The sequence below is a fragment of the Cervus elaphus genome, chromosome 2, assembly GCF_910594005.1.
Source record: "Cervus elaphus chromosome 2, mCerEla1.1, whole genome shotgun sequence".
NCBI classification, from domain to species: domain Eukaryota; kingdom Metazoa; phylum Chordata; class Mammalia; order Artiodactyla; family Cervidae; genus Cervus; species Cervus elaphus.
The window spans coordinates 15,126,030-15,150,967 of NC_057816.1; the positions used below are offsets into that span (position 1 = coordinate 15,126,030).

Consider the following 24,938-nt stretch of genomic DNA (forward strand, 5'->3'; position numbering starts at 1 on the left):
GAAACAGGAAAGCATGGTAGGAATTTAGGAATCCAATACCAATCTGGCTAGGCTGAGTGTGTTGGTGTAGTTTCCTGGGATAAAGCGGGGGTGGAGGCAGCTGGGAGGTAGAAAGACAAGGGGTGCAGTTACAGAAGTAGTCACAAGCCACACCTTAAGTGCCTTTATGGTTCTTGTTAAAGATTTTATTCTGAGGGAAGAAAGGGTTGTTTGTATGCCAGAGAGCAGCATGATTAAGTTTGCAGTGTTAATTGATAAATAACATTATTTAGGTTACTTAAAAATGTTAAAATGTTACTCCAGTTGCAGTGTGGGAATGAATTAAAAGACTAGAGGATTTGGCAGCCAAGCAGGCATGAATTAACCAGATGAGACTGACAGAGACAAGGAGATGTGGGTATTCAAGCGTCATGGACTTAGAGCAGGGGTCCCCAACCCCCAAGGCCACTGACAGCTACCTGTCCAAGGTCCGTGGCTGGTCAGGAACTGGCCACACAGCAGGAGGTGAGTGATGGGAGAGACAGCAAAGCTTCATCTGCAGTTCCCCATTGCTCCCCATAGCTCACATTGCTGCCTGAAATATACCCTGCCCCCTATCTATGGGAAACTTTTCTTCCACAAAACCAGTGCCTGGTGCCAAAAAGGTTGGGGACTGCTGACTTAAAGGATAGGACCTGGAGATGGAGAGGAAGAACAATGATGCTCGAGAAAGCAAAATGGAAGAGGACTTCTCATATCTGGGTAAATAGGACACAGGCAGGTTTTAGGGAGAGTGTGATGAATGCAATTTGGGTCTCGATGGTTTTATTGGTGTACACAGAGCTCTCTGATATGAAACTAGCTGGATGAATCTGGAACTCTGGAAAGATACCTGAGCTTGAACAAGAGAGTCTTTGACACAGACACAATGAGTTACCCAGGAAGGAAGATGATGAGAAATGGGGCAGACAACCAGGATTTAAGGATCAGGAAGGGAAGAGATCTTGGGAAAACAACTGACAAGAAGTGGCCAAAACAGGGGAGAAAAACCAGGAGAGTGGGATGATATTGAGGTTGGAGGATGTGTGTTTGGGGCAGGCAGGAGCCTTAGCCACCGCATCACATATTGCTGACGATCAACTAAGATCAGACTTAGAGGAAGAATATCTTCTATTCTCTTGGGAAAACAGTCTTTGGGGGTGGAGCCATAGTGTAAGGATCAAGTGGGGTGAGAATAAAAAACATGGATGATTATTTAAGTTTTTTCTTTATTTTAAAGGGAGATAAAGTTGTGACACCAATGGGAGCTGTAGTTGGAGAGAAGTTTGTTGCTTTTGTAAAATAGGGAAGACAGGTCTGAACGCTGGTGGGCGAGGCTGGTAAAAAGAGGGTGAAGGGCGGATAGGAGGTGGCTACCCAGATGAGGGCCCTGGAGGAATGTGCGGCTGGGTGGGCAAATCTTGAGCATAGGAAGAAAAATGGGACTTGCAGAGGAGTAAAAAAACCACTATCATTACTATGAAAAGTAAGGAAGGAACCACATGTTTGAAAATATCCATTACCTTTGGGTTCAGACAGAAATGACAACCACACAGTGAACGTGGTTTAAAGAAGATAGAAGTCTATCTCTCTGGTTACAAAACCACCCCACTGTGTTCCTGGCTGGTGCAGTGTTCCCAGCCTCAGGGACACTCAGGGACCCCACTCTTTCCATGGTTTGGATCTAGTGTACAAGGTCTAAGAGGTCAGCATTCTTGTGTCAGGCCATGGGATGGAAGAGGAGAAAAAAATAAAGGGCAGTACGCACGCACAGACTGTCTCCCAAGGATGCTCCCTCCCTTGAAGCCGTCACAGAAAGTCCCTCCTCACAAGTCCTGGGCCAGAGCTTAGTCACTCAGGCACACCGAGATGCAAGGCAGTGTGAGCAAGGTACCATCCACTCTGGATGACCACACGCCCAGACAAACTCTGGGGCCCGTGACCATGGAAGAAGGGGAGGCTGAATATTAGGAGCCAATTCATGTCTTATGAAAGGAGGGGGTTAAACCTCCCTTGACAAGGATGGGAGGGGCCCCATACAAGTGCATGGTTAAGGCCTTACCACTTATTCTGTGATCTAACCACGGATTTTCAGCATCTCTGGTCCTTAGGGAAATGCAAATACCATAATCGATACTACTTAATACCTATGAGGATGGTTATTAGTTTTTAAAAATGGTGACAATATAGAGAAACTGAAATGGAAACTTGTGCATTGCTGGTGGGAAGGTAAAGTGGTGCAGTCACCGTGGAAAATCATTCTTGGTTCCTCAAAAAATTAAAAATGGAATTACCATATGATCCAGCAGTTTCACTTCTAGGTGTATATACCCCAAAATTTGAAAGAAGACACTCAAATAGATATTTGCACACCAGTGTTCACAGCAGCATTATTCACATTAACCAAAAGCGGAAGAAACCCAAATGCCCAGCCAGGGAGGAATGGGTAAGCAACATGTGGTCTGTACATACGATGAGATGTCATCCAGCCTTGTGGAAATGAGTGAGTAAAATTCTGACATGGGCTACAACATGGGTCCCCAGCCTCTGGGATCTAATGCCTGATGATCTGAGGTGGAGGTGATATAATAATAATGGAAATAAAGTTAACAATAAATGTAATGCTCTTGAATCAACCCCATACCATGCCCCCCACCCAAGTTGGTCTGTGGAAAAATTGCTTTCCAAGAAACACTTTCTCTCTGGTGCTAAAAATGTTGGGGACCCTGGACAACATGGAAAAACCTTGAAGACATTATGCCAAGTGAAATGTCAGACACAAAAGGACAAATATTGTATGATGCAACTTCTATAAGGTACTTAGAACAGGAAATTCATAGGCAAAAAGTAGAATCGAAGTTACCAGGAGTGGGAATGAGGGTTTATTATTTCATGGGTACAGAGATTCTGTTAGGAAAGATGAGAGATCTGGGGACATTGATGGGGGTTATGATTGTACAACATCATGAATGTTCTTAATGCCACGGAATCATACACTTAAAAGTGGTTGAAATGGTAAATTTTATGTGTATTTGGCCACAATAAAGACAAGTGGAAAAATGAGAGCTGATTAGCAGTCTGTGGCACTGTATGGATGCAGGTAAACTTTGAAACTTAGTGACAGGAAGTCGAAGAAGTTAGCATCTGATGGCTTATATTTTCTCTGAGTGTAATTCATGGAAGGTTTATGTGTGCACACTTGTGTATACAAGTTTCCTGTGTATGCCTGTAACTGTGTAGGCTGGCTATTTTTTTTTTCCCAGAAAGCAGAAAAGGACTGAAAATAGTTGTGTGAATAATGATGGAGAGAACTGGCTAGAGAATCAGAGGGATTCCACGTAGTATTAATCACACCTTTCCTCATGGCATTCTTTTTTCTCTGGACTTTAAAATTATTGTTATTATTATTATTTTTACTGAAGCATCATTGATGTACAATATTATATGTTACAGGTGTGCAGTATAGTGATTCATAATTTTTAAATGTTATGCTCCGTTTATGTTACTGTGAAATGTTAGTTTTGATCCTCTTTTCTCCAGATTTGTAAGATATGATATGATCTACTCTCACTGTATTTTCCATCTCTTTTTCCCATCATTTAGGAGATACACTAGACTTTCTCCCAAACACGGTCAAAACTCATCTCCAACTCAGTTCTCACATGAACTCTGTAAGGAATTACGGAGATAGAGTTTTGCGTTTACAGTTTGCAGAGCCTATCCATGTAAAATATATTTCTTGATCTCCACACCAATCAAAAAATTCTTTTCTCATCGCAGTTCCATTGTTAACTCTGCCTTTAGAAACTGAGGGTTTTTGTTTTTGTTTTTTTTCCCCTAAAGGCTTTATTTCCCTCAACTGTAAATGGAATAGTTAAACTTTCTTGAAATGTAGTTTTCATGTTTACGTGGATTATCTTGTGAAATTCGTCTCTCCATTCATACTGAAAAAGTAAAGCCAGGGACCCTAGGAGGTTTCTGAACAGTGCACGTGTTCAGAAGGAACATGTGACTGTTTCTCCCCATGACGGCATGTGCACACACCCCCACACACCCCCACACACACACCACTCCCCTCCCCGACCCTCCTCCCCTGCAGTCTCTCACCACTGGCTTCCATTCTGTTTCTGACCTTCCCTGTGTCTCCAGTGCCAGCTCAAGCTGACTTCATTGCTCACAGGACTGCTGTTGCCTCTGAACGGGTCTCCTGTACCAGTCTGCATCCCAGCTCAACCCTTCCTCCATCTTGCCCATCACTGATTATCTTGCTACAAAAACAAATTTAGCCACTAGAGTGCTTTACTGAAAATCTCCATTAGCTGCATGCAGTTCTGAAGATAAAGCCCAAGTTCCTTAGCTTGGCACAGGCAGCCCTTCCGCCTCTGCCCAGCCAGGGTCCTGCTCTGTCTCCCAGAGACCTCCTTGTGCTGCCCTGCAGCCCCATTGACCCAGACACTGACCCTGCACACCGACTTGGAAATGGACCCTGGAAACTGACCCTGCACACTGATCTGGAAGCTGACATCTTCCCACATCGCAGTGACCCTGCAAAGCTCTCGGCCCAGGGATGTCCTTCCTGAGAGGTCAACACTGTGCAACCCTGCACACACTTGTGTCAGTGTTGAGAGGGGCAGACAGAAGACAGCCAGGGACAGAGTTTAAAAGGCGGGAAAAGGAGAACAAAGGGGTTTTGAGACCTGCTCAGACTCACCGATTCTATCCACAGAGGATCCTTCTTGGCAGTTTCCTTGTTAGGAGTTGGCCTTGTAGCCCAGGCATCCATGATGTCTGGTCCAATCTTGGTCCCTGAATCAGAAAGTCTGGGGCTTTCTGAAAAGGCAGCTACCTGTGTCTGGAGAAGCCCGTCAGATGTGTGAGTCACCCTAAATGTCGGGAACCGCTGACGTGAAGCGGTCGTGTAGCACAGGTGAGGAACTCTGATAGGAAGGAAGGGCTGCTCTGGGGGCTGCTGGAGCCTCAGGGGAGGGGTCTCAGTTTCTCTGAAATATTCCCTCCTTAGCAAGGAACCTGCAGACAAAGCAAACTTGGCAGTATGAAAGCTACAGTGAGTGAGGGAACGTTAGTCCCTCAGTCATGTCTGACTCTTTGCAACCCATGGACTGTAGCCCGTCAGGCTCCTCTGTCCATGGGGATTCTCCAGGCAAGAATACTGGAGTGCGTAACCATTCACTTCTCTAGGAGATCTTCCTGACCCGGGTCTCCTACATTGCAGGAGGATTCTTTACTCTCTGAGCCACCAGGCAAGTCAATAGAAATATGCAAACTAATGAGAATTTCCTTTTGGGTTGCCAGCTTTAGTAAATAAAAATCCAGGACACCCTACTTATTTTCAGATAAGTGATGCCTAACTTTTAATTATGCATAGCACATACTTATATTAAAACTTTTTTTGCTATTGATCTGAAATTCACATTGAAGGGGGCATCTTGTTTTTGCACCATGTTCATCTGACACATGTCTCTTGTCCATACATCTTAGACCTCAGGAAAATGGCCAGACCAGAATTACGAGTCTAAAAGGTGAACGTTTTCTTGGCTTCTCTTCTTTTTAATGGGGAGGTATGTAGTTTGGCAGTGGGGAGAAAAGAGATGGCTTCTCTTTCTGGCTCACTGGATTATATCTAAAATCCACATTTGGGAAAGAAAGAGAAATAGAAAAACAGAGGGTGGCTGAAAGTGGCCCACGTGCCAGGAAGTCCCTCACCTCAGTTGAGCTAACTGAGCACCTGCTATGGTCCACCCCCTGAACCCACAATCCCACAACAGAATGAGGGGCCGGCTGCAGGGAGACGGAATTCCATCCCTCGGGGCCCTGCCTCTGGGCAGCTTTTCTGCAGCCCCTGGTTCACCTGCCCCAGGAGGCAAGATGCCTCCTCAGAGGGCGGGGCTGCGGAGCGGAGACTGGGGGATGAGTGACAGGCTTCCTAACAGGATGCAGCTGAGGGAGCCGTGTGCTGACAGAACAATTTGCTGGTGCCCAGAATATCCACCCAGCTCCGCAAAGCGGCAGCCAGGGCGTCAGGAGAAATTTCAGGATTTATCGTTCGCCGGGGTGTCAGGTTTTCTGGGAGCCGCACGCTTCCCACCGCACTTTTCCAGACCTGCAGCCTTGACAGGCTGTCCGTAGAGACTTCCAGAGCCTTAGGAGTAACATGCAAAACTAGTCCCTTTTTCTCCCTTCCGGATCCACTGGTGTTTATGTAAATGACTGGAAAAGTAGTTTTAGGCTTATTTCTGGAGCTTAAGGGCTTGGTGAGAAGCCTATTATTGAAAAATCAGAAAACTGAAAAGCAACTTCTCAGACAATGAATTAGCAGCTCGAGGAGTGTGTGTAAGGCCGAGTGCACTGTAACTGGCTGCCTTGCAAATAGGAACTCCCCCGGGACTCAGTCATCAAACACGTGGCAACGGGATGTCTGTTTCAACACAGAGTAATCAAAGGAGATTTGCAGTTAATCCAAATAGAACAGAGAAGTGTCCAAGGCAAGGCCAGGAAGAGGAGACTAGAAGCGAGGTGAGGGGTGGCCCAGAGCTTTTGGACCTGGAGTGCCAAGTGCAACTGAGACAGCCTTGGAGGGCTGGAGGGTTGGGGGCTGACCCACTCAGCCCCTGAGGCACCAGCCACCCAGAGGGGAGACCGAGGCTTGGCTTGCGCTGATGCAAATGAGAACGTGAACCCGGCGCCTGGCTCTTCCGCTTGACCAGCAAGGTAAACTTTGGGAGGGATTGAACTAGCCTTCGCGGATTTGCTGGGCAATTCTGAGTCCCAGACTGGCTTGAGGGGCAGGGGTCGGGCAGGCGGGGAAGGACTTGCCATTCGGGAGGTGCCCTTTGGGCGGGGGTTCCACATTGCCTTTCAGGACACTGTTCCCTTCGCAGGGCCATCATGGTGGTTCTGAGAGTGGTCAGCACCGCCTGGGCACTTGTCAGAAATGCTAGTTCTGGGGCCCCACCCCAGACTTCTAGACCAGGGGTCCCCAGTCTCCGGGATCTAACGCCTGATGATCCGAGGTGGAGCTGATATAATAATAATAGAAATGGAGAGCAGAATAAATGCGCTTTGAATCATTCCAAAACCACCCTCCCCCACCTGGGTCCATGGAAAAATTATCTTCCCCCAAACCAGTCCCTGATGCCCAGAGGGTTGGGGACCCCTGGTCTAGACCCTCAAAAAATGCTGAAGCTAATGAGGCCCAGCTGTGTGGGGCTTAAGAGGCCCTCCAGGTGACTCTGCTGCTCGCTGTTGTTGACGTCTGAGAACCAGGGACCGCTGCGCTCACGTGGGGGCCGTGGTGTGGGCAGGCCAGGTGGGCTTGTCTTTGAGTGCAGCCCTGGCCAGTTTCAGATCCCAGAGCAATTCTGTGCTCACCATCCCCTATCCCAGTCCCCTCCTGGGCCGTTGGGGCTGTGGGGAAAAAAACGAAACATCTATCAAACATGTCCCAGTCCTTGGCGCCAGTCACCAGTGAATGTTTTATGTGTAATATTTTATTTAATCCTTTTCTACAACTTGTGAGCCGCGTTTTGCAGATAGGATTTTATCACTGACAAAAATTTTGGCTCCGAAAGGTCAGATCACGGGGTCTGGATGTTTCTGGATCCTGTGCTCTTTCGAATCCCCACAGCACCTCTGACACTAGCATCCTCTGCCCAAAGAAGCCCTTGGGGGCCACCCACACAAAGTGCCTGCCAGCCTGGCAGGGCCCCGCTTGGCCTCCCACCCTCCCCCACCCAGCCGGCTCCTTGCCTCATGTTAATTTCCCACCTGAGCACTGAACACTTTATAAATAGCAAATCTAAAATGAATTTTCTACCAGCGATCATTAGCTCCCTTGACATCCATTAAACATTCTCGCAAGCAGAGTGAAGTGACAAAAGGGATTGATTTTTACAGTGTGCTTAATAGGGGAAAGAAAGAAAGGTGTTGACAAGTCCTTTTTTTTTTTTTTGTCCTGATATCACAAGGAATTTGAAATCAGTCAAATGAGTTTTATCTGAAAAAAAGAAGGCTAGGATTGGGGGCGGGAGGAGAAGAGGGGTGGAGGGAAGAGGCTTTCTCAGCTCAGCCCGTTGCTGCATCTGTGACAGGTAAACATGAAGTTAGTTAGCTTGGGCTGGCCACCAAGATGAATATGTCAGATTTAATGCTTCAAAATACATAGGGTCCTAGCCGGGGAAGGTATGGGGACTGGTGGTGGGCGGGAGAAGTAAGCGGCAGCAAGCAGAGGGAAAATCACCCATCTTCTGCTGAAACTATTGGAAGAATAAATGTGTTGATGCAATAGTCGGAGTCAGAGAAGGCTGGTATATGAGGCACGGTAGCTGAAAATTCAACTTTGATTTCAATTTTCATATTTGTCAGCAGTAATTAGATTCACAAAATGTTGTGCCACTGTTCTAAAATACTAATAAGTAGAGGCCTTTGTAGTGTGGTTAATGGAGTCTTTTTTTCCTAGTGGTCTAGAAAAAATTTCATTAAGGCACAAAGTCATACTATATTACAGCGTTTCACCATCATGGACCCTGCTGCCACGGTAACACCATCGGAGACTGGAGCCCTCTGTCTGACTAGAGCCCCTGACTGGAGGGGGCCTGGGGCTTCATAGGCCTCAGCTGTCCATCATTTTTGACCTGCACGGACCTCCGTAGGTCATGGGGGAAGCCAGCTGGCCAGAGACAAAGAGAGAAGCAAATTCAATAAAGCATCATCGTCAAAAGGATGAGCCTGTGAGAGCAAGTGGAAGAGAGGAGAGGAGGAGAGGGTAGGCAGGTAGGCTCCTGGCCCTGGCTGGGAAGTGTGGCTTCCACCTTGAGAGGAGATCTGCTTTCTGTCCATCTCCAGACTGGACCCTTCCCTGGCTCAACATTGAAGCCCCATCAGTGCAGAACCCACGTACTGCGTGACCCTCTCCTCCCAGGCCCGCTTCTGCTCGGCACAGTATAGATTCACTGGAGACAGGGTTTGATGAAAAGGTTCAAGGTTTATGATTTTTGAGTGACTTTTCCCTGGGGTGTCCTAACCTCTCTGATGTCCCAGGAAATTCCCTATAGGCAGGATGTGCCAGGGGTAATTGCACCTGCTTGGGTAAGGGTGCAGTCTCCACATTCTCTAGGGAGTCTGACGGAGCTGGCGAACTGGGACATCCCTACTCTATCTCAGCACCACTCCCCTGCCGTCACCCTGGGTCCACACAGGTGGCCGGCATCTCCAGGACTGCTCGACAGACGTGGCTACAGAGACAGCAGTCTCTTAGCTGGGCTCTCGGAATCTAGTGAACTGAAGAACTCTGGCCGTGATGCTCTCAACTCTCCTCCCCAAAGTCCAGGAGAGAAGCCCAAGTGGTCAGTCCTGAGGCCTCCAAGCAATAGAAGAAAGAAAAACCAGTGGACACATGTGGCCTCCTCCTCCGGCCCCACACTCCCCCTCGGTTGAAACTGTGCTTTGCTCAGCCCAGGAGAGGAGTGGCTTGGATCTATAGCACCTGAGCCATGAGTGGGCGATGATGGAGGACCATGTGGATGGAGGGAGCTGACCAGGTCAGCAGGAGCCATTCGTGGTGAAGGTAGGGTACATCTGTCTCATGAATGCCAGGTCCCCAGCTGGTCACCCTGCCTGGATCCTGGTCTCCTGGGCCTTCCCCCCGCCCCCACGTCCCTGTATGTGTGTCTCTGGCTGTATCTCCTTCGCCAGAGCTTGCACACCTCCTTGGACCTTCCCCGCGCCCCTGCAATCCCCTCCCCACTGATCGTGCCTTGGCTGCCGCCGCATCTCCCCAGCAGCACGCCCAGATCTTATCCCTGGGAGGCACTTCAGGATGAAAGGAGGAGGGGGCATTACATCCCCCAGTGATACCCGTGGCAATTGGGAGAGGCTTTTGTTGTGTCATTTCCTACCTCCTTCAGCCTATTAAGCAAACAAAAGTGCTTGTGGAATGAGAAATGTAAATGGCCCACGCAAGCCGATTAATCCTAGATGTACAATTCCATTAATAAGGCCGCTTTTTAATAGGCGGCTCTGGCAGCGGCAGCGGGCAGGCCAGGAATTGATGTATTCTTTGTAATTGTATTGCAACTAATAGGATGTGAGGAAAACGGTACCAGAGAAGCAGGTCTTTCAATACTGTTTTCTAATCAGTCGAAATAATGACTTGTAGGGGAAAGCCTTGAAAAGTAACGACACACAAAATATATAACATCATCCAGGGATAACCCATTCTTCCAAATCCTAGCTTGGGCTTCTTCCTTTCATTCCTTCTCTTGACCTCTCTCTGTCTGCCTCCCTCTTCCACCACAGGTGATCACCTAAAACCCAGGTACCTGGCAGGCAGGGCTGGGAGACCCACACATCCCTAGGCTCGAGCGTTCTGGGATGTAGAGGTGCAGGGCCAGCTGGCTGAGATTGCTTTTGCCAGCAGGTCTGGAAGTCATGGTGGGGAGCGGGAGAGAGGCAGGGTTATGGGTAGCGGAGGGGACTCTAGGAGGGACCCGCGCTGGGGCTCACATAGTTACCTGAGTGACTTTGGATCGGCCTCTGCACCTCCCTGGGTTCCCTGCCCGCTCCAAAATGCAAGGAATCCTAATGAGTTTTCAAAGAATGGGCTGGGGGAAGCTGGCACCCTCGTATTCCAGGGATAAGGAGAGCCAGTGGCTGTGCCCAGGACCTGAACGCCCGTCGCCCGAGGCTCTGCTGCGCTCAGGTGTCCGCACTGCATGTGGCCCCTCCAGAGGTCCTCGCTGTGAGTCCTAGTCGCTGAGAAACTTGTTCATCACTCCCTCCTTCATGCCCCGATTCAACAAATACTGCAGGGCGCCACGATGCGCCAGGCCCTGCTGTAGGTTCTGATCAGGCAGCAGTGAGCAAAACAGACTCAACCCCGCACCTGCCCTCATGGGATGTGTGGAGTCTGTAAAGCTTGCTCTGAGCCCTCACCACGGGTCTTATCAGGTCGGGGCCTGCTCACTGGACGAGACCATTCCAGGGCAGGAACTGGAGCGCTGGCCCTCTGCTGTGGGCACAGTGGAGGAGCCAGGGCCCCCTGCCAGCCCCTTGCTCCCTTCGCCAGCCTCTCCTGGTCACTGGGTCTCTCTCCTGCCCATTTGTATGCGGGCTCTGACCCTCCCTTGGTCGCAGGCTGGAGAGTAAATATAAAAAGAAAAGGCAAAGCACATTTCAGTTGAAATCCCCAAGGAAACTGATGTGATTGCCGTACAGAAATGCTTCCAATAAGGGCAGAAAGGAATATTGCTTTTATAGCTTTGGGGACATAAAACATTTAGGAAATGTGATTGACTGGCAGGGCCTAATTTATCATTTATCTTGTTCCCTCTGCTCGCTCTCTGCCTTCTCCCCACAACACCCGGGTGGACAGAAACAGGCAAACTTTTTTCCCCTTTTTGCTTTCCTTTCTTCTCCTCTCTCGGAGACTCGGATTTATCATCATTCTGTTAAGCGGGAGAACTCCTGTGGCTATTTATAATTAATGCTCAGAAACCTGCCAATCCATTTAATGACACTGGCAGGTCAAGGCCCCCTTATAGCTCTCCATTAATCATCATTAGAACAGCTCTGAGTTTTTACATTCTTTTTAAATGTTAATTCACCTCTGTAATGCTCCTTTTAGTTAAAACTGTAAAGAGGCAAGTGGCTGGTGGCTCGGTGCTGCCCGCCGGGGGAAAGGCATGGTGGAATTGATAAAGCCAGCCTGGCTTCTTCTGTTCTTTGTCCTCCACCCCCTATCCTCGGCACCAGATGTCAACCCCATTTGTTCTTTGCGTGCCTATATTTATCTGTAGCAAAAATGGCTAGTGACTTAAAGTTCTGCGCCAATCAACACACTCTGATGTCTTTGGACTCTGGGGGCAACAGACTCTCAGGGCACCAGCCTCTGAGGAGTTGCTAATCCGGGGTCCTGACATGGTTTGGTGGCTCTTAAAAGTGACAGGGCATCAAGGACTCCAGAGGTAAGTGGGGCTGAGAACTGCCCACATGGTTTTTTCAACACTCGCAAACAGGCGGCACATGAGCTGTTAAAAGGGGTCAGGGCACATGAAGAATTCTCTACGTGCCACTCGTCTCCGTTTGGCCACTAATGGGCTCTGAGATTGTACGCAAAACATTTCATCTTCCTCCTCATGTACAAACTGGGGCCCGTGTCTGTCCTGCCTAACAGGTAAGGTTAAATCCATAAGGAAGAATTAGAGTTGAAATTATACTCAGCTTTGAAAACTGCTATATTGATGCACAGCATCAGGTTTCACCCTTCCCCACCTCTCCTGACCTCTCAGCCTGCGTCATTTATACCCAAGTATCTGCTCTCAAACTTCTGTTGTTCATGCACTAATTCATGTCCGACTATTTGTGAACCCATGGACTGCAGCAAGCCAGGCTCCTCTGTCCTTCATGGATTTTACTCAGACTCATGTCCACTGAGTCGGTGGTATTCTCTAACCATCTCATCCCCTGCCGCCCCCTTCTCCTTTTGCCTTCAATCTTTCCCAGCATCAGGGTCTTTTCCAATGAGCTGGCTCTTCGCATCAGGTGGCCAAAGGTTTAGAGCTTCGGCTTCAGCATCAGTCCTTCCAATGAGTACTCAGGGTTGATATCCTTGAAGATTGACTGGTTTGATCTCCTTGCAGTCCTCCATAGCTGTTGCTTTACATCATCTTTCTCAAGTCAGAAAAGTATATTTTGAATCATCAATATCTATGTAGCAAAAAGAATGTTAAATCTGGGCGGGGGACCTCTATTGGATTGGCCAAAAATTTTGTTTAGGTTTCTCCTTAAAAATGTTACAGAAAAACCAGAACAAACTTTTTGGCCAACCCAATAGATCTGAATATCTACTCTGTTACTTATTAACTGTGCAGCTCTGAGCACTTGCCTCATCTTTGTGAGCCTCTCGTCTCTTATTGTTGGACTTGATGTTTATAAGGACCCTTGACCTAGTAAAGCCTATGATTTTCTTGCCTGTCCCAAAGGGCCAGGACAGTGACTCAACCTAATAGTGACAAAAGGGTCCCTTTGACCATCTGAGCTCTTAAATGTTCCTTGTCTTATCAAGCAACACGGCCTAGAATTTAGAACTCTAACAAAAGCAAGGAGAAATTGATACAGAGATTAGACAATGTATTCTTAGAATAGAAAATGTACATGTAATTCACCTTTGACTCTTGATTCCATGCACCTTTGTGCAAGGCATTTGAAACTATGACCTTGACCTTATTTTCAGTGTTAGTCACTCAGTCGTGTCCAACTCTTTGCGACTCCATGGACCATAGCCCACCAGGCTCCTCTGTCCATGGGATATCCCAGGCAAGAATACTGGAGTGGGTAGCCATTCCCTTCTTTAGGGTATCTTCCTGACCCAAGGATCAAACCTGGGTCTTCTGAACTGAAGCTCAAAGAGGTACGGTGGTAGTTCAAGGTTCATGTAGTCTGTACTGTCCAGGGTCACAGGTCAAACTCAGACCACTTGCATTTAAGTCCAGGTTCTCTGTCTTTTTTTTTTTTGGTATGACTTCATCTTGTCCCCGCCCTCCCCACGATCTTGATGAATGATAATGAGGTGATACACCTTGGATGAAATACAGACATCATCCAGCAGCTGCTCTTGTTATGACTAAATTGTAACTAGCAACCTTTAATTTGGGCTAAAAACTTCCATTTCTGGGTTACTTCCCCAGTGTGTTTACATTCATACTGGCATTACTGTGTGGGAGTGAGACTCCTGGGGTCTTTGACAGAGAAGCCCACCATGTTTATTCTTCCCCCCTGTGTGGTCCCAGGGCCCATCCTTACAGCCACCGCCATGCCTCTCCACCCCTCCCCCGTAAGCATCACTGACACTCCAAGCAGACACCGGCCCCCAAGCTGGGCTTTGGCCATCTGTTCTGCCCATGACTTGAGAATGCAATAAAACCTGCTTGACAATCATGCCAACACGAAGGGCAGAGAGGGCTGCACGGCAAAGAGCTGTGTCACTTTCCTTCCTCTAAAGGTTTCATCAAGAATATTTGGGCCCAAAAGAACTCTAGCAGCCAGTAGAGTGTTGTATCATGTGCCTTCTTCTCATGTCACTTCTTGGCTTTGTTAATGGGCTTGTGTCAGTTCTCACAAGTTAATCATAATAAGGACTTAGGATAACGCAGCGCTGTCCACATTTGAAGAAGCTTTCACACGTCTGCTGTTTCTTTAAACTGTCATGGTTGCAGTTGGATGTTAGAACTAAAGGCCTTAGAAAATATTTACCCTAACTCTCTCAGCTGATTATTATTGACGTATTTAGCTTAAGTAATGCATCCTTGTTAAATATAATTTGGACACCACGCAAAAGTAGCTTTAAAAAGATTTAAAGTCACTCATGCACAATTAGATTTAATGTATTTTCTTCCATTTCCCCCCTTATTCTCTGCCATAGTTTTTATTATGTAGTTGTAATCATATCATTTATATCTCATTTTTTCTTCTAAGAACAGATCAGAAGCAATTTTCCATGTCGTTACGTAGTATTAGTGAACATAATTTTAATTGGTTTCATTGCATTCCATCAAGGAGATGTACAGTACCATTACCCTATGTTTGGACATTTATGTTGTTCTAATTGGGGGCTGTTATAAATAATGTTTCAGTGAAGATCTCCATGCATCCAGCCTTAATCCAATTTTAGGATTCTTTCCTTAGACCAGGTCACTAGAAATCCTGTTGCCACTAGTTCTCTTACTTCTCCCAGGGAAGTGAGGCAGGGAGAGATGAAGTGACTCTAGATCCCATGGACCATCAGAAGAGCATCACTCAGGCCCAAGGTCACATCTTTGGCCTCCTGGTTTCTGATTTCTTCCAATCCATGGTGGTCTTTAGAACTGCTAAATCAAAGGGCTTGAAAATGTATTGGGTGCCACATAAAAATAATTTTACTTTTAGTATCCAATGGTTGAGAAGAAAAACCACAATAAGAGCTACCATGAATTCTGCAGCACTGTGATCAATGTGTGTGAAATCAAATGCAGCAGCATCCCTATATACTTAGAAATAACACAAGCCATATATGCTGAGAAATATCTATCCCATCTGCTGACAGTGCTTGATGTATGCGTGGATTCTGAACCTATTTTAAAACTCTTGTCCCCTCTTCACACTGCAGCCCAAGCTAGGTCCCCTGTCCTTTAAAAAGAATGCATTCGTCCCAAGTTTTCTGTCAGGATAATAATTCCAAGATGAATGAATCCAAGATATTCATCCCATCTCATAGAATCCGTGTGAGCCAGGATTCCTTCCCTCTGGACCTTCCTGCCCTCTTTACCTCAAGGGTAGCTGAGTGGTAGAAGAGAGACAGAGAGGTTATTCTGAATATTGAGAGTTGGAACAGACATGCCATAAGTTTATGTAAAGATTTCAAGGCTTTACAGCCTGAACAAATAGTCTCCAATAATAACAACAGCATACTAGACACCAGGTATGCATTATTTTATACAAGTTTACAATGTTTCTGTGAAGAGGGTGCTACAAGTATCATGATTGTTATAGGTGGAAAAACTGAAGAGGACAGTAGTAGTTCAGGGTATCCAGAAACTTGAGATCTGGTAGGGATTTAAGCCTTGGAAACATAACTTCTTACTTATGCACACACACAGCCTCCTTCACCCCTGACCCCAACATTGAGAAGTATAATGAGGAAGGTCATGGTCCTTATGTGGTCAGCTCTTGTTCTCATCCTTACTACCCACTCAGAAGCCAGTGAGGGGGTAAGGGAGAATGTGACTATTAGGACTGGCCACTGGCCTCTTCTTCACCCACCAGCTTCCCAGAATCACAGAGATGACACTTCCTCCCATGGATGGGGAAGGGTGGGTGTCCAGGCAGCAGCCTTCTTTGACCTAGGTTCTGTGTACTCCATGACTAGGAATATCGTGATTGGTGATTGTGATTATGGCATTCAATTGAACCACACAAAATTGCCAGCATCTCACCATTCTGATGTTCACTAGCATCATTTTCATAAGGCTGGTCTTAGGGTATGTCTGGGCCTGATGGCCTTAGCACAGCTCAATGCTGGTTGGTAGACTATTGCAGTGAATGGGAGAAGGTGGACACATGGCACTCTGCCCACCCACCCCACCCCAGCTGGCACAGAGGAGTTGCAAAGGGCCCTCGCACACCTAGAGTGTTGTAGAAACTCTGCCACCTGTCCTTTCTCTCCAGTCTCTCTTCATGCCCCCTTGCATGAACCAGCTCTCCTGAGAGGTTGCCATTTGGGTTCTGCTCTTACCAGCTTTCATGAGAATGTGTACTAGGGTTCTGATCTCCTTTTCGCTGAAGATTGTGCTCCTTTTCTGAGCTTAAGCACCAGGGGAGAGCCCCCCAGAAGCGTGATCTTTATCCCTGGATGGCGCCTTGATCTAATTTCCTGCAGCATCGAGCAAAGCCCAGGGTTTAGAAATACAGGGGCCTTGGTTTGAATCTTGATTCTACCACCTGTTATGTGACCTTAAGCAGTTTGTTTCTTCTCTCTCAGCCTGGGTTTCATCAACTACAATCAAGACTGAAGATTAAGTTCTGGAATTTATGTAGAATTTTTCCATGCATCACGGCCATAGGACACATTTTGCTCCCATTTCTCTCTGAATCTGGTGACCTGGAAGATGCCAGGGAAGGCAGTCTGACTTTATCTTTTCACAGAGGAACGCTATGTGCTGAACCAAAAGTTGACCCCAGGGTTCCAACAAGGGCAGGTATGCTTGTGTGGGCAGTGGACCATAGCATTTGAAATAAGTCACATTGTAGAAAATCTAGGATGTGTGTTCCTTATTATTTATTCTCTCTCCCTTGAGCATGGAGTAAAACCAGTTTTCTGCTTCCTCTCTCTGAGCCTAACCTTTTAATTGTCTGGAGTCTGACACTGCACCCCCTTAATAAACATCCCCCTTTCCCACATGGAGATAGAAAAACATAAAAAGCATGAGTCAGATGGAGTGCAGAGACAGACAGAAACCTTAGAGACAGAGAAAAAGATAGTGGAAGTGGCATGGAGAGAGAAAACAGGTAGATGTTAAAACACTATGTCCCCAAAGCCAACAATATTTATGATCAGAAAAGCCTGTAATTAAGAAAAATAAATTCCTCTAGGTCTTATAAAGCATCCCCAGTAAACTCCCAGGGCACTTAGGTTTACCTGTTCCCAAAGAAGGTCTAATTCCATAAAGATCTGTAGAATTTGAGAAAGTGTGTTTGCCACACTCTTTTGCTCGGGAAAGTATATTAGGATGCCTCTTTCAACTGTTTCTTTCAATGAAAACATGGGTTTTTAAAGCAACAAGTGTTCAAAACTCTGAGGTTCTCTGTGCTGGCTGTTAAGTTATTTGACCTCATTAGGTCAGCCATAATCCTTTAGTCTAAGTTACAAAGATGTTATTATAAAGATGAAGTGATATATGACCATACTTGATATGTAACAGGTACTCAGTAAATGGAGATGCTGTATTTAAATTTCTGATATTTAGATGCATCCATAGTGGCTACTTCTTTCTCTGCCTTCCATTGTGGGCCCTTCATGCTCTTCAGGGTCCCTCTTCTTTCTGAGGACATTGGGTATTTGGACAAGATGTGCTAATTGGGCAGTTAGAAATGGTAAACTGAAAGAATTCCCTTCAGATATAGTTTACCAAGAAAATATCCTTCCTTAACCCAAAATTATCTCATCATTGTGGGAGTCAGGCCATTGGATTTTTTAATTTTTTATTTAAACTTGGCCCCATTTTCTTCACTTCCTTGAGTGATATGCACTGTCGGCATGACATGTGTTAGTTTTAATTGCCATTTAAAATTTCTTCAAAAAATGATACTTTCAATCACACATTGATTTAGCATTGGGATGAAAATCATGTATTCAGAAATGCATACAGACAGAGCAGCAGGGCGTAAATTTGATAATAGGCAAGTCCTATTTGTCTTTGAAAGAATGACCACAACAATTACAGGCTTTATAGGATCTAATACAGAAAGGATGCCCACAGCTGATAATTTTGTTGAAAAACATAAAAATTTCAACTTAAAGGCCAAGGGAATTTCTAAGTCCTTTGTAATAGAATAAAACTTCGCATCTGTAGAGGCTGATATGACCAGCTGAAAGTGTTTGACTTTTCTTATCTTATTAGTACTTAAGTTAATTGTGTGTCCCAGAAGAGATTGCATCTACCATTTGATGCATCCAAAATGGAATTCGTTATCCTACCATCTTGCATGCCACAGAGGCTATTCTTCCTACAGTTTCTCTGACTGACTTACTGGCACCCTTCTTAACATATTCCTTAAACAGAACCACTAAGAATTATCTTTGTTCCTCCTTTTTCTTCACCTCTAATATTAAATCTGACTACTTGTCTTGTTGGTTCTTCCTGCAAAAGAAATCTCCCATCCATTTTCACTCCCTTCACTCTAGTGCCTTCATCCGAGAGATCATGACATCCTGCCTGGACTGTTGCAGTAGTCAGTTCTGCTGCTTCCACACCATCCATCCATCCTTAACATCATGAGCCGGACAGTCCATTCTCCAAACAGCAGCCTAAATAATGCTTTCCAGAACAGATGAGACTTTGTCACTCCCCCTTGATGCTAAGAAGAAAGTCCACACTCCTCCCTGCAGCCCCTAGGCTCTGACGTTGAGGACCCTTGAGGATCCCCCGCCACCTCTTAGAGTCTCTTCTGTATCATCAACTTCCCCAGTGACTTTGCCCCAGAATCTCGATCTGTCCTCTGCCCTCTGTCTCTCAAACTTGTCTGATTTCAGGGACTGTCCGTTTGGTGGGATTTCTGCCTGGAGGTTTCTCCCTCCAGACTTCCCCAGGCTGGGCTAATTTCAGTAATTCCATCTCAGCGAGGCCGTTCACACCCAGCCTCTTTCCATGTGCTCCAACCTTTCCTGGTGCACATTCTCCACCCATCACACAGGCCCCTACTTCTCCTGAGGCTAGCTTAATTTGTTTACTCGTGTGTCACTTGTGTCCTCCCACGAAGATGTTAGTTCAAGAGAGAAAGGGTTACATAAAGCAGATTCATGTCTTTGGATAGCAGAAAATAACACACAGAGTCAGCATCCTCATCAGATTTTCTCTAAACTGCTCACTTTGCAAACTGAATGATAATTGAATATTAAAGAATACTTTAAAGAGGAACAAAATAGGGGATTGTCTCCTTCCTTATTTGATCATGAAGACTTAAGGTAGCATGTAGTAAGTAGCAGATGATCACTCAATAATGTTAGAATTTGGGAAGCAACAGATAGTCCACCTTTTTTTTTTTTTTTAAACAAACTGAGCAGTTTGTTAAACCCCACTTACTATGTGTGCTTACTGTAGAGTGGCCATGCAGAAATCCTTATCTCTCTGGGATATTTTGAGAGTTAAAACAATTTATGAAACAAATATTTTGCCAATTGGGAAAACTTATCATGTCACTCTTTGAGAATCAGATGAGGGCTCTTGCCCAGTCAGAGGGTGCCGGCCAGAGGTGTGAATTCAACTCTGCACATAACACCTCCAGAAACCTCACCTCTCCCCCCACAAACTTGAATGGTTACCTTGGTCCATGCTGAGTCAATCTGCAGGTTGATTACAACGGTTTGGAAAGTTAAGATGCTTTCTCTTTACAGTTAATGGCTAGGACACCATTTTATGTTGTAAATATGAAGGCCCCCACCTGTTGCAAATTCCAGGCACTGGTTCACTCCTACGAGGCCCTCTCCATTTTCTATCGATGGCCTGAGGGTTTCCAGAGGATAGTTATAAGACTGGGTTTAAGGAAACAAAAAGCAAGGCCCTCAGGAAAAGTCCTTAGTGACTAGTGTCTGTCTTGGGATTCAGTGTGTTTTCATCCCAAGGAGAGATTATGTAGCCAGAAAAGAATGTCACAAAGGGAGCCTCACATCCACGCTGTCAGCCCGTCCTGACACAAGGGCTGCATTCACTGCCCTGGAGGCAGCACCAGTTGTGAAATAGCTTATTGCGGCTCCCAGTCTGCACACCCAGAGAACCCAGTGACCGAGTTCAGAAAGGCAGGTTGTAAAAGTTACGAGGGAAGCATGCACTGGGCCCAGTGGAGTCTCCAAGGGCACCCAGGGAGGAGCCCTGTGGAGAAGAGAGGTCCATCAGGTGGAAGCAGCCTAAATGAAGCTCTGGGCCTTTTCTCTTTTCTGGGCTTAGGACTTGTCACCCTTCCTTCCGTAACGCAAATACTCTGAGATGGTCCTTGATGAACTGGATATTGAGAGGAAGGAGCCATGTGGTCCGGGATGCTTATGGGACGTCACACACGGGGACTTTCTGGCCCCGCTGCCCCATCCCCTGACTCCTGGGCGGGAGAGAAGGCCATAGCGATGAGGTCTGGACCCGCCCCTTTCTCTAAGCAAATATGCCAGTAGCATTTGGGTTAATGAACTGTGCCTTTTAATAAATGGTTCTTATCTCGCCAGAGTGGTGCTAAATTGTCAGGATTTTAAATTAACTTAATAGTTTCGGGGATGGTACTTATTCACTGGTTACTTGGAAAGTGAACACGGCCCCCAGCCTGGGCTTCTTATTGAATTATGCAACAGTTAGTTATTTCATTTGGGTTTAAGGGGAAATGTTTAGGATTAATGTGCAATGCCTCAATGCCCCCCTTAATGGGCATTTCCAGGCCTCCCCTAAACTAAAAGCATGCCATTCATCATCAGGTCACTCTCTGTTCTTTAGGCGTCTTGCATAGGAGTGGCCAATAGCCTGTTGGAAACACCCTCCCTGATGAAAGGGAGACAAAATGCCCATCTTCTCTTCCTTTTGTTCATTTGTGCAAAATATTTACTGAGAGGGGCAAACCCCTATCCTGCCTGTAGGAAGTTTATCATCTATATGTTCAAAAGCTATAAATATATAAGACAGTGAAGTTATGAAATTCTAGAACTTCTGAAGGGAAAGGAGAAGTTAATTCTGCCCTGGGGAGAGGAAGAATTGAGGTAAAGCTTCTAGGAGGTAACATGAGCAGAGCCTTGAAAAATGCATAATTTTATATGCATGGAGTTATGAAGAGCCATCCATGTAAATTCTTAATCCCATGCTTCTCTAGTTTACAATAATCAGCTTGTGGGTAAAAAGAATTGCCACTTTTTGAGCATTTACTATGAGACTGATAAGTTCTTCACGAGAAGCTTATGAGAGATAAAGTAGCATCCTGGGAATTCCCTGGGAGTTCAGTGGTTAGGGCTCCATGCTCTCACTGCTGAGGGCCTGGGTTCAATCCCTGGTTGGGGAACTAAGATCCTGTAAGTCACGTGGTATGGCCAAAAAATACATAAAGAAAAAAATAAATAGATACAGTAGCATCGCTTCCATTTTACAGAGGAGAAAACAGGCTCAGAGATGGTAAATGATTTGTGCAAAGCCACACAGCCTTAGGCACACAAAAACTCTAACCAAAACCCTAGTGGGTTGGTAGAACTTAATATTTTTTTAATTTTAAACTTTTAATTTTGTATTGGAATATAGCTGATTTACAATGCTGTGATAGTTTCCGGTGGACAGCCAAGGGACTCAGCCATACATATATATGTATCCATTCTCCCCCAACCTCCTCTCCCATTATGGCTGCCACATAACATTGAACAGAGTTCCCTGTATTATAAGTAGGTCCTTGTTGGTCATCCGTTTTAAATATGGCAGGGTGTACATGACCATCCCACACTCCCTAACTATCCCCTCCCCCTATTCTTCCCCCTGGCAACCATAAGTTTGTTCTTTAAGTTTGTGAGTCTCTTTCCTGGTAACATTGCTTTGGAAGCAATTCCTTTCTATCAAAATTTACTTTAGCGAGTTCATTCTCACCACAAAGCAGATTCATCCATCAGTGCATCAGAAATTGTGTTGGGAAAAAAGAAATGACTTCGCATGCAGTGAGCAGGTGCCAACTCTGTGCAAAGCTTGGTGCCCAGTGGGTTCTGAAACACGCAGAGATGAGGACAGGCAGAGGAGGTGCACCATCCCTTCCAACCAGAGACATGTGATCCAGGACCAGAATCACCGATGGAGGTGGTGAGCAAGTGTAAGGAAGGTGACCATCAGATGCTAAGTGCAGGGCAGAGGGTGGAAAGGCCGGGAATATTAGCATCAAATGCCTCTTAGAAGCAGGAGGATGAAGAGGGCAATAGGGATGGATGCTGAGACGGGCGCTTCCCCATCTGCCTTGGGAGCCCTCATTCAAGCCCTGGTCCAAGACCCCCCAGGGCCCCATGTCCATGGCCCCCAGGCGGGTGCAGCAAGCAGAGTTGGACAGACACAGTTGCGGGGGGGCTCCTTCTACCATCGGGGCACAGGTCCCCCAGCAGCTGCCGGACCTGCCCAGCTAGGAACTTCAGCGTCTCTGCCCTGGGGCAAGGACTCTGCTGTGACTCCGGAGAAGCAGAAAACAAACCCCAGCCCTTTCAGCTCCTTGGCGGTCCCCGGGAGAGGCACAAGGGGGCCTGCTGAGTGGAGTGACCTTGAGAAGGTCGGGCGGGCGTCTGAAGTGGAACAGCAGCGCTGGGGCAGGGGGAGCCACGCAGCCATCAAGGAGAGGCTGCCTATAAAGGATCCCTTCTCCCTTTCTTCTGGCACAGACACGGCCCCGACTTCATTCTGCATTCATAAAGCTTCCCTTGGAAGCGCCTTTAAGTACTGCTGAGGGCGGCTTGGAGAAGCATGTTGGAGGGTCAAACACACATCTCCTTGGGCTTTCTTTCATCTGCCTCAAAAACAAAAATCTCTTCTGTTTTAATCGCCTCCTCCTGTAAAAAGGGCTAATCTTTTTGTTGGCAGCAGCCTCCTGTGGCCCAGAATCTTAGCAATTAATACACCACGGCTGGGGAGAGAAGGTAGGGACTCTGGTCCACGAGGAAGATGGAAGCAGGTCAGAAAAAGGAAGCTGCGGGATGTGGGGGAGCTGGCTGGGTCCAAAGAGGAGGGAAGCCTGCAAGGTGCTGCCTGAGCAGGTCTGGCCTCAGAGAAAGGTGCTTTTCAGGTGCAAATCTGATCCTGCGGCCAGTCGCTTCAGTCTGTTTGACTCTTTGTGACCTCTGGACTGTAACCCTCCAGGCTCCTCCGTCCATGGGATTCTCCAGGCAAGAATACTAGAGTAGGTAGCCATGCCTTCCTCCAGGGGATTTTCTCAACCCAGGGATTGAACTCACGTCTCCTGCATTGCAGGCGGGGTCTTTACCACTGAGCCACCAGGGAAGCCCCTGCGGCCAACAGGTCAATCGAAATTGGCACCTGCAAGGAGGGACCAGGAATGAGAAGGGCTTTCATCTGACTGTACTCTTAGGCCCCCTGCTTCCTCCTGTGACCCTTTCCCTGATCCCCCATAGCAACCTCTTCATTGTAATCATTTTGTCTTTAACTGAAGCACTCCCTTTAATCTCTGTCATAAACAGATTCATTATTTTCCCAGTTTCTGACTATGGTTTGTTGCTTTAGAGTTACATTTCTAAGAAAAATGTGTGCTCCCACCTGGCTTGAAAACCTTCAGTGGCATCCAGTTTCTCCAACGGTAAAACTCGGAACACCACAGCATGGTTTGAGGTCCTCGTGCCCTGAGTTTGATAAATTCCCATCCTCCTGGGCCATCAGGTCCCTCCCCAGACACCTTGCACTTCCACCCACTTGGATGTGATATGATGTGACTTTGCCTCCGGAGTTACCCCACCTTCCAGTCTTCTCCCCTTCTTTTCCCACTTGGCAAATCTCTCCTTGTCCTTTAAAACTCTGCTAAAAATCACTGCCTCTGAGAAGCCTTTGCGAGCTCATCAGGGGGTTTTAATCGTTTTCTCTGCGATGCTTGCAGGGCAGTCTAGGTGCACCACTAACCATGTGCTTGTTGTATTACGTCTTAATGATTTGTTTATGTGGACATTTTTTACCTCCATGAGATTTTCTAAAGCGTAGAGTGTGCGTGATCCATCTTTCTCGCACAATGCCTGGGACCTAGTTGACACTGAACACATGTCTAGGCTAAAGATTGCCAAGATTTGAGGATAAAATATTAATATAATAACCTAGCCTCCAAAATCCAAAGATAGGAAAGAGGAAGAAAAGTTTCTGGGTTCAAGTGATTTTGTTCCATCAGGTGAGCATGAGGGACCTGCTGGATGATAGAGGGGTGTGTGTGTGTGTGTGTGTGTGTGTGTGTGTGTGTGTACAAGCTGAGGAAGCCAGTTAACAATGAGGAGACTGCAGTTAGCAGCTACAGAGTTCCTGAAGTCAAGAGCAAAGGATGCTTGTCTTGCAGACTTGCAGGAGGGACCCCCCAGAGGCCCCCACATCTTGGTTGCAGGTGGGGACCTCTCCGCCCACCGTGCCAGATTTGCGGAGCACAGAGAGCATTTTGGGCAAATCAGAGCACAAGGCTGTCACTTTTTTATTCTTCCCCAATTATGTGCTTGGAACAGAGCCCTGAGGACAGTTTGATGCAGCAAAGGGAGCAAAACCATAAGCAGCATTTGTCTTACTTCTTGAAAGGAGCTGTTACAACCCCCCTGCATGGCTAGATCTGAAAGCGTAGCTCCTCCTCTCTATTCTCAGGCCTGGGGACTCTGGGACCCAGAGCTCCTGAGCGCCCTGCCCCTCTGCCTGGGGAGTAAAAGTCGGGGCTGGCTCAGAGCATCACTCAGAGCATCACTGCAATTCTGAGGGCACGTTGCCCTTCAGTAAGAGTTATGTCCCTATGTCCTTCTTCCTGTCCTGTGTTAGCCTAGGAACTCCTGCCAAAGGGATGTGAGAGGTGAGGAAGCAAACCCAGCGTTTGCTGGGACCTTGTGAGCCTGTGGATGCTAATCATGGATAATGATGACTAGGCCTCTGGGACCTAGGAAACCTGTCAGTGAGGGGCAGGGCACCTTTTGG

The 24,938-nt window shown here is 46.8% G+C and overlaps 1 protein-coding gene and 1 pseudogene across 3 annotated transcripts in view; both read left to right on the forward strand.

Moving 5' to 3' along the window:
- Positions 1-24,938, forward strand: part of NTM (neurotrimin) — a 930,062-nt gene that overhangs the window by 12,546 nt on the left and 892,578 nt on the right. The window lies entirely within an intron of this gene.
- LOC122677496 lies at positions 2,000-2,111 on the forward strand (annotated as a pseudogene).